This window comes from Rhinichthys klamathensis, unplaced genomic scaffold (genome assembly GCF_029890125.1).
Source record: "Rhinichthys klamathensis goyatoka isolate OS25496 unplaced genomic scaffold, OSU_Roscu_1.1 h1tg000107l_1, whole genome shotgun sequence".
Lineage (NCBI taxonomy): Eukaryota > Metazoa > Chordata > Actinopteri > Cypriniformes > Leuciscidae > Rhinichthys > Rhinichthys klamathensis.
Genome location: NW_026606645.1, coordinates 2,205,073 through 2,212,588, shown reverse-complemented (window position 1 = coordinate 2,212,588; position 7,516 = coordinate 2,205,073).

Genomic DNA, 7,516 nt, shown 5'->3' with positions numbered 1-7,516 from the left:
GGTTTGGTTGAATTGTTTTGTACAGAATGTGTGTTTATTAACGCTTCTTGCTTTCGGTTCTGTTTTGTATTTCTTCAGCTGGGGGTCAGACAGCCGTCTATATAACTTTCGGTGTGGTGGGATTTTGGACAAAGGAAACATTCGCTTTTAGGTTCAACGTTTTGTTTCTTTCTTCATTTCTCTGCATGCTGCGTCATATGCTGTGGGAACCAAATGTCATTCTTGAAAGTGAGAAATAAAATATTTGAGACTTGTACAACTGTGTTCTGGTTGTGTCAATTGCACCATAATGTCGAAAAAGCAGAACATTTTAATGTCCCCATCATGCATTTCTTAATATAGGCTGTTGGATGTAATGCTTATAAGACTGATGTCACAGTTGGGTTGTCCTTAATACTGTTATTTTTAACCTGATCGTCAGCGAGTGGATCTCTGAGCTGCTGTGAGTGAGTGGAGGCGGGGCTCATTTGCATATGCATAGAACTGGAAATACTAAATGAGGCAAGGGTGTAGAGTTACATTGGCATGAAGATTTTTTTTTTTTCAAGGAAAAACATTTAAATATGTAATTTTGGTGATCAAAGATGTTTTAAGGGATAAATTGACTACAGGGAGACTTGACAATCTACCAGGAATAGACGTTTTGTTTGGTGGGAAAACAAAACATCAATTATTAGCAATGGATTTGATTAATTTTACGGCTGTTAGTTGGTTTGTCTCACTCTTAAATATCCTGTTTGGTAATAAATTGTCAAAAGCTGGTTATAAATATCTAAATTGTCACGAGTATGGCTATCTAGCCTATCTGTTTCAATCCTAAATCCTCCGTGTCATTTTCATGCCATTGTGTAAATAAATTATTAATAGTGTAATAAGTTTGTTATGCCTTTAAGTTTGGAGATGCGTCCTTAAATTCCATGCACAAGCTGGTCCCCATTGACTTTTTTCCCCCCGTTTGGTTCTGTTTATTTACCCAAATTCTTCAAAATATCTTCCTTTATGTTCAGCAGAAGAAAGAACTTCATGCAAGTTTAGCACAACTTGAGGGTGAGTACATAATGACAGAATTAAAATGTTTGGGTGAACTATGATCCCTTTAAACTAAAGGCTCACTGAATTGTCTTGAAACGAAAAAGGGTGAGACATATCGAACAGCTCCTCACCTTATAGCCAACAACGTTTAATTATATCACAGCTCGGCGAGGGCCGTTGAGCTCAGTTAAGCAGCAGTTTCCTCCTAATCTCTAATCGTTTCTCCTAATCCTCCATATCGCTTTAAAATATAGCATTTGGGCAGAATTCAAAGGGGTCCGATACTATTAAAGTGCAAATTTACACTGTCTGAATCTTTCCTTATCCCCTATATAGTGCATTAATATGTGCCACACCATGTAGTAAATGGTAATCGTGTGAACAAGTGACTGATTTCAGATGCAGTTTATTTATAATGTAGTTTCAGATTCTTGAGAGCATTTGATTGGACAGACAATCTGATGAGAAGCTGAAGTGCAGAGTGATGTCATCAAAGTCATTGATCCGTATCGGCGGAAGAGAGACTGTAGACTGCCATTGTTTTGAGTCACAATATAGGTAACAGTAAGACTAACATATTCATACTACAAGCCAAAAAACTTCTATTTTGATTCATGGGGACTTTAAAAGTCTTAAAGCTGTAATATTAGTTGTTTGCCGCTAGGTGTCAGTGATACACAAAAAACCAACGAACTCAAAAGGTTGTTGAGTGAGTCAAAGATGCAGTCAAAGGGGGAAACCCAGCTAACAATTTGTAGTTAGTTTATGGTTATAATAAGATTAACACTTAAAATCATTAGAGAACGTTTTGTATAAGTTCTCATTAGGTCACTACAAAAAAACTCCCTGTAACGTTCAGGGAAAGTTAGACTTTGGTTACAGAAAAACTAACCTACAATTCCGTTAGGAGACGCTAGCGGGCAGAAATGACACCTATGAAGAAATATCGAAACGTTTACCAAAGCGAAAAGGTACTAAATGTTGTATCTTTTGGGAAAAAATAAGGTTATTGTAGTTTGTTGCTTTACAACACATTTTCCTGGCAAAGACGTTAAGTTAAAACAGCCAAAGCTGGTTTGTTAGTCTTAGCTTGTTTAAACTGCCTTTGACCAACTAGCCGTTAGACAAGAGGATAGGGTTGCCACCTATGTCTGATAAATAACCGGGACATATCGATGACCCGCCCAACGGGGAAAAGCGATTAAATGCGCGCTTCTTACATGCGCATTTTGAGGCACACACGCACACTAGCACACACACGCAAGGTCTCTCGCTCTCTCCCTCTCTGTCGTCCGCGCGCTACACAGTTTGAACATATTCACGTAGCCTTTCGAAAACCGGGACATTCAGTGTCCCGGGAGAGTGCATACATTTCCCGGGACAAGCTATTAAAAAGGACAATCCCGGTAAAACCGGGACAGGTGGCAACCCTACAAGAGGATCAGAGTTTCTGGTCACACTTTAGATTAGGGTCCAATTCTTAATATTAACTAAACATTATGAATTTTGCCTCAAAAAACTCCTAATTACTGCTTATTAATAGTTCGTAAGCAGTGTTGTGTGTAACGCGTTACAAAGTAGGCCTAACGCGTTACAGTAACGTAACTACTTTTTCGGGTAAAAAGTAGTGTAACGCGTTACTACTGAAAATTTGGTAACGAAACGTAGTTCCTTTTTCAATTCCGCACAACGTTACTTTTCCCCATGGACAAATTTGACAGCAACACTGTCTCCTCAGCTGCGCGCTTGCAATAGTCACAAGCTCCACATGGTACGTGACAGAGGCTGGTAGCAGAGCAATCAATTCTGTGAATTACACTGCGCAAACCAAAAGTAATACTCCCACCGGATGAAGAAGGGTTGGCTCTCCACAGAACATAAAATATTAATTGTATTGAATTTTTCGTGTTCGCATTTATGAGGAAAGAAACAATGTTATGGACGTAACAGTTCTTCGGACTTGACCGCTCTGAAAGCGGCACTAAAAGACTGCTTTAAATCTTTCACAGAGACCTCAAACAGGCATTTAAAACACCAAATATTAAGGATTGGCATATCAAGCAAAATAATATTCGATGATTGCTCGAAAATCTCTACCCCCACATGCTTACAGTAAGACGGGGTTCGCTCAAATCCCGCTCCGATATTAAATTTCTCTGTATAGACTGCGTGTTGTAGCCTAGTCATTAAAGAAAACGATTTAGTTTCATATTTATGTTTAAATAAAATCATTTATTTTTTAATTTCATCAATGTTGATTAGGCTATATGAAAAGTGAAAAGCATGAGTAAGAGCATAAGATGCGCAATCGGGAGACAAATGGAGTGGGCAGACATGATTTTGACCACTTCATTAAGTTTGTTTTTGTAGAAAGCCTTTCTTTAAAGTGAATTTCGTTTTGTATTAATTGTATCTTAATTTTAATCAATGTTTCATCAACCAATTGTCTTTAATAAATAAGCAGTAAATATAGCAGGCAATATAATCAGGACTTCTCAGGAGCTCCGTGTCGGCGCGTGGACTGAGCTCGTCTCATAAATGAACCGAAACTTAGCGCAAGCTACTTGCCTCAAAGATCTGAGAAATATATAGAAAGCTTGAAATGTGTACTTTAAAACAAAACTATTCAAAACGAGAGAAAACAGACTCTCTGCTTATGTAATCCATATGAAATGTGCATTTCTCTCTGGCGCGTTCACTACTGTGAAGATCGCAAGTCAGCATCTCAACTTTATCTTTGCAGCCGACACTGACTGACAAAGAAAACACTTGTTTATTAATAAACAATTGAAATGTCTCCTTGCTATATTTGATATTCGATATTCATAATCATTTCTTTTGCCGATTCTTTGTGACATTTTTCATTAACGCGTCACCACCGCTCAATAGTTAATATTGTGCTTTGGTGTTCAGTTTATACAGGTTTTTCAAATCTTATTTAAATAAATATATTTTTTTTCTATCTCAAAATCTCTCTTTTTTTTTCTAGTTTTTTTTCTAGTTTTTCAATAAGTAGAGTTCATAGTAGAATTTTATGTAGGCCTACACATTTAGGAACAGATATTGGGTTCTGCCCAAAGTCAAGCAACATAAAAGTAACGTAAAAGTAACGAGTAACATAAAAAGTTACTTTCCAAAGGGGGTAACTAAGTAAAGTAACGGATTACTTTTTTGCAAAGGTACTTATAGTCAGTAGTATGTCTGTTAGGAGAGCATCACAATAAAGAGTTAGCCGATATTAAGCACAGTCTACTACTCTATTGAGAGATAGTGTAGTTGCAAAGTTACTTATAGTCAACAGACTATCAAAATAAAAGTGTTACCATGGCATGACACTTTGTTTAAACCATAGGGTAAACTTACAACAGACATTTTCCAACACGTCATTTTTTTTCCTTGCAGAAACCGAGTCCCGTACTGGATCTTTCTGCAGGAGAGATTCAAGACCAGCCCTATCAGTCAGCATCAGGTGAAGCACAACAGACAAATTAGAACATCTATCAATTACAACACACACACACACACACACACAGAGAGAGAGAGAGAGAGAGAGAGAGAGAGAGAGAGAGAGAGAGAGAGAGAGAGAGAGAGAGAGAGAGAGAGAGAGAGAGAGAGAGAGAGAGAGAGAGAGAGAGAGAGAGAGAGAGAGAGAGAGAGAGAGAGAGAGAGAGAGAGAGAGACAGACAGACTGGTGTTTCCCACACACATGCATACACACACCAGAGGACACTGATCCACTTCCAGAATCTGTGCCCCAGTAGGACAATAGTCTTGGCCTCACAGGTTGGCATTTATCAGGCCCGGCGACTGGGACAGCGAGCGATATTTTTGTATCGGTGTCCGTACTGATTGGGAAGGAGAATAATTGATGAAACTGAGAGAATCGGAGTAAAGCAGAGAGGAGAGCGGGTTCATCTGGAGTTCAGGTGTATTCTCGGGTGACTTTATTCCTGAACACAGGCTGCTGATAAGCATGTTTATCGAGCAGACAAAAGGACAGTGAGGATCCTGTTGCTTCAGTTTAAACCTGCTCTCCGTCTCCATGTGCTGGCGAGGGAAGGCCAGACAGGCTCTAAATGGAGCAACAAAATGCAATACGGGAATAAATGGTGCAGTCTCTTACACAGAATTTGCATGTATTCCTATGGGCTCCCACACATTTGACCAGTGAATTTGTGTTTTAAGACATTTCAAATTCATACCGATTCACTATAAACCATTCAGAGTCGGACTGATTTTGTGAACCGCGTTGATATAGATGCTTTGAAAATGAACCTACTCATTAAACTGATTCACTAACTAACCAGACATTACAATGACATTCAAGCAAATTATGAGATATAAGAAAAATATATGAGTGTTATTACTCACACTTTCTTTATTTCCTATGCTGGAAAGATGTATGACATAAATATTCATGTAGGCCTATATATATATGTGTGTGTGTGTGTGTGTGTGTGTGTGTGTGTGTGTGTGTGTGTGTGTGTGTGTGTGTGTGTAAATAAATTATATACATACATATATATATATATATATATATATATATATATATATATATATATATATATATTAGAATTTCATTCATATCCTATTTTATAATTAACATGATAAATAAAACAATGAATATAATTTCTATAATGTTAAACATAAAACAAGTTATGGTATTAATTTAATATATTTAAATATGAATATATCCAAAAAAATATTTTTTTATATTAATTATTAATTTAATATATTAATTATTAATTTATATTTCTATTAATTTAATATATTTAAATATGAATATATCCAAAATAAGTATAGTAAAAAAATATATATAAAGCTGTTAGTAGTTAGACAATTGACTTATAAATAAATTACAAACTGTCATCAAAGTTCCCAGACTTTCTGACCAATGAATGTCCATGACTTCTCCCAATAATTTATTATTGATTAAAGCTTACTCTCACAAATCAAAATTCTCCAGTCAGACAAAAGATGTAAGTCATTGTTGATTTCCTTCAGGCTTGGGAATCATAATTGTAATGACGACACCATGACGATGTAGGCCTAATTCTAAAGCCCACTTTACGCCAGACACGTTCTGCCTCAACAATGTGTCAAGCTACCGAACTGGTGTAAATTGAGACATTTTTCAGCTTTAATAGCAGTCACATCAACCTAATGTGTTGTGTGTACTTGTTTGGGAACTAGTGGTTAATGAAGCACAGATGTAGACCTTTGACTTCAGCCATGTAATCCTCAGGTCAGCCCCATATCAAAACACACACTAATCTCCACATGTACGACATGAAGCTCACCAGAAGGCCCCATTCATGCTGTCCTCATCAGAGTTCAGTCAACACACGGTCCAGGTAAGTGCTTGGACGCTCGGCTGGTCAGGTGAAACCGCATCCCTGGCCGCGGGGGCTTTTCATAGTTCTGTGCGCTAGCTACAGTTACACACCGGCAGGCTGATAACAAGACTCGACTTTCAGGAGCACTCATGTGTGCCGCAGGTGTCCGAGGACAGCTAATGATGAGAAACAGCCCGCCTGAGAGGCCTTACACACTCTTACACCCCTTTACCTGCACGTTTGTGCTTAAAGGCACGGTAGGCAATAAACACTTTTTGTTGTACTGGTCGAAACACTCTTCACACAATCAATAATAAAAGTGGTCTAAATATTAAAACATGCACATATATCTTCTGTGGAAGTCTCAGGACACCAAAATGTTCATCCAATCATTACGATACAATGTCCTACCTGCCTGTCAACATGTATTTACACAGACATCACACTTCATCAGCGCGTTCTGTAAGGCTATTTAGACAGACGTCAGTCACCGAGCGCCGCAAACTAACAGCAGCCGCGTTTTACAGTTCCTCCTGAACCAAAACTAATGTGTTTCAAGCCATGTTGTTACCGTGATTAAGAGATGGCAACCCGTGACTTTCTACCCGGAGCTGTTCACGTCTTCAGACTCGTGTTTAAGCGTTTCAATGTCAACACTATCAATGTCAAACTGAATCTGCAGCAGTCAGGTGGTACAACTGAGCTCTGTAAAGCCTAGTTCACACTACGTGATTTTAAAACATCGGGCTGAACTGTGCGGTTCACACTACATGACTTGCTCTCTGTGAAATCAGCAGTGTTCAAGTTCTTGAGCTGTTCACACCACACGACACAACTTGATTGATCCGCAACAGGAGGTAACGCACTACACGAGTTGACAACAACTCTGTCACCCAACGATTCTATCTTGACTACAAACCACGTTTTGTCACGAAAAATCACGCGATAAAACGAACCGGAAATTACACGAAACAGCTCGCGCGCCAATACCCAGCGAAGAAGACGAAGAACACAACACGCAATGCCTTGCTCTGATTGGCTGTTGCTCAAAACATCACGTGAGGTTGAGTCGTGCGACAGCGCTGGATATCTAGCATGCTAGATATTTTTCTGGGCTCGGCAAGGCGTCTGCGAGCGTCTTTGATGCG